The sequence below is a fragment of the Gorilla gorilla genome, chromosome Y, assembly GCF_029281585.2.
Source record: "Gorilla gorilla gorilla isolate KB3781 chromosome Y, NHGRI_mGorGor1-v2.1_pri, whole genome shotgun sequence".
Lineage (NCBI taxonomy): Eukaryota > Metazoa > Chordata > Mammalia > Primates > Hominidae > Gorilla > Gorilla gorilla.
Window position 1 is genome coordinate 34,931,606 of NC_073248.2, and position 2,907 is coordinate 34,934,512.

Here is a 2,907-nt window from a genome sequence, read left to right on the forward strand (position 1 = left end):
GGATTAAGACTCCACAGCTATAACCTGCTTTGTAGTGTGGTATCTAATGTGCCTTTTTCAGCCCAATGCCCTTAATGTCCTGGATTCTGTCACTCTCTGTCTTTCTCTCAAGGAATTTCTACATGTATGAAAGGAGCCTCAATTTCTACATTTCTGAAATGAGCATCCAGGCTCCCTGAACAGGCAGGTGTGTCAACCCCCTTACCCTGGGCACCAAATAGCTCCAGTTCCAACTTAACAGCTCATCTGAAATCTCTGTTCCCTCTTCAGGTGGCTTCATCTTCATGTAGTATTGCAGGGGTTTGTGCCACAGGTCCGTACATAAGCTCTATCAGGGGAATCAATTGGGAAAGGCCTCATCAGGGCTCAGACTGGTGACCCAAGCAGCTGGGAACACACCAGTGTCATTCCTAATGTTTCCCAGTGAGGACTCGCCTCAGCAATCCTGTTAGATCCTGTGAAGTTGTGGTCAGCAAACCAGCTGAAGAAGTTAAGGCTGCTGTTGTGGTGTCCCCAGAGATAGGGCTCAACATCATAATCCTGATACTGCTGAATTGGAGTGGAATAAGAAGTCCTGTATTTTACACAGAGAGGGTTTTGTGGGAAGGGGCCTGGATCATGTTGGCAATGACCCACACACCATCTTCCTTCCACTACCCATCTGGGGTGCCACCTCTCACCTGTGATGTTCACGAGATATTCCTTGGTAATCAGTTTATTCTGAAGTAGGGGTTACTCCAAAAGAACAACATGATCTTGCAGAGATGAATGGGATGCTTCACTTCTTTCATCTGTCAGGACAAGGTGGAAAAAGCTTAAATACCTTTTCGGGTGAGGTGCCCACTGTTGCTTACAGGAATGAATTATTTCCCTTACCCTCCCCTACTAAACCCTCTAGCCTCAGTCTTCCTGGCCTCACCTCCAAGTTGATCATGTAGCTCAGCATGTCTTCATCTTGGTCAGTGATCAGGGCTGACATCTGGGGGTGGTTTGCAATCTGATTTAGGTCAAAGAGACTTTACATGTGATGGGAGGAGAAGCTAGGAGCAACAGGGAAGAAGGCCTAAGAGCACCCAGAGTCTGGGGTAGGGGATTTCTCAGAACTGCTTCCATGTATGACCTCCTTTCGCCTCCCCTTCCCCCTAAATTAAGGTCTTTTGGGTTCGCAGAGATTGTATAATTCTGAGGCTGACTGCACTGACATGGGGAGGTGCGATTTGCAGAGAGTTGCTGGTGTCTGCGGAGTGGCAGAATCAGCTTATAGCCGAAGACGCCCAGTCCCAGATCCGACTAGCAAGGGGGAGTAATCACACTCCCTTAACAATACCTTCATTCACAGAAAAACGTATTCTGGTCTGAACTCGCTTCTGCTCTTCAAATGATGCCCCAAAGGTCTGCTGCTAGGCATCACGAAGGGTTTCTCTGACGCATGCAGGAAAACAGTACCCACGCCTGCTCCGGCTTTCTACAGCCTCATTTGTCTGTGGCAACTCACCTTTGTTCTCCAAAGAGTCACATCGAGGACTAGCTGCCCATCAGTTACTTACACTTCCCCGAGGGCACCTCTCCACTAGAAAGGCCGAAGAAACACTGAGAAGGATACAACATTGGCCCAGAAGCCAGGCACGCTCTGGATGACCGCGCCTCTGCGGTCTAGGTGGGGCTTGCGCCTCCGCTCCATCTTTTCCCTCTGCCGAGAAAAGGCCTTCCTGGCTTGGGCATTAACTGGCTCCAGCTCCACCTGAACGGCCAGCCGCGCCTCCAGGGCAGACTCTGGGGTTATGGGCCCAGGGCTAGGCTGTGGCTTCTGGGCCTCCTCCTGCCCCTCCGCGAGGGCCTCCTCGTGGGCCACCACCTCCACCTCCGCCATTATGTCATCTGCCACCAGCACCGCCTCCTCCCCCAGAGCAGCCTGCTCACTCTCCACCCCGGCCGCCCCCTCCTGTAGAGCCCACATCCTGAAGATGGTGCCCTCCTCCGCTCTCCCACAGACCAAGGCCTGTGCCGCCCGACCCATGTCACAAGGACCCTGCTGCCGCCTTTACTGGAGCCTGTGGGTCAGCGGGGCCTCAGGGCGCACCCGCCCAGCTTCCAGGGGCTCCCTAACGGACTGCACACAAAGGGCTCAGGGAGCCGCGCCGCGACCGCCTTCCTCCCCTTGTGGCCAATCAATGCGAAGTCGGTGGGCGTCTCCCTGGGCTGCACAGCCACAGGCTGGCCTCCAACCCCAGCGGCTCCCCGCGCCATCCCAAAAGTAAGCCTCCTCCGAGAAGCGCTTGGAACTTGGGCTGGGTAGCTCGGCATCCGGGCACACGCGGGCTGCGTGGCCTTTGGAATTGTGGGCATGGCAGCCCTGTGCCCTGACATCTTGAGTGTGGCAAGGCATGAACATCTCCATGTGTCATGAACACATGAAACATCTCTCTTCATTAGGCGGGCCAGGTAGATGGTACATAAGGAATATTGCAGATCCAGAGGAGAACTTTCTCTGGTTGCTGGGGCGAGGGCGGCGGGGGTGGCCTAGCGGAAGTGAGTCGGGGCGGGAATGTGAGAGGAAAGTCACCTGCTTGTACAGAGGTGGAATTCGTCTGCTCTGTAGGCTAGAACCCTGGCACGTACTCTCGCAGGTCGAGGCAAATACAGGCTCCGAGTACCATGCTTCCTCCCTGAGGATGCTGTACTCCAAGGAGCATTCCAAAAGGCCTCTAGTCCTGTGCCCTGGGCACACCGGAGGCCAGCCGCCAGAGTTGGCCATTGACGGCCTGCGCGCACGCTGTTGTGCACTGCCTTGCCGACCCAGAGGCTCCCGCAGCCGCAGCAGTGGCTGCGGTGCCTGCTGCTGGGGCTCTGGAAGCCCAGGGCCGGGGCCTCTGGCTCCCGAGCTGCTGTGCGCAGTTGAGCCTGCTG

The 2,907-nt window shown here is 55.3% G+C and overlaps 1 pseudogene; it reads right to left on the reverse strand.

The window, feature by feature from the left end:
- Window positions 1-282: 282 nt before the first annotated feature.
- LOC129530281 (testis-specific Y-encoded protein 3-like) lies at window positions 283-2,074 on the reverse strand (annotated as a pseudogene).
- Window positions 2,075-2,907: the final 833 nt, after the last annotated feature.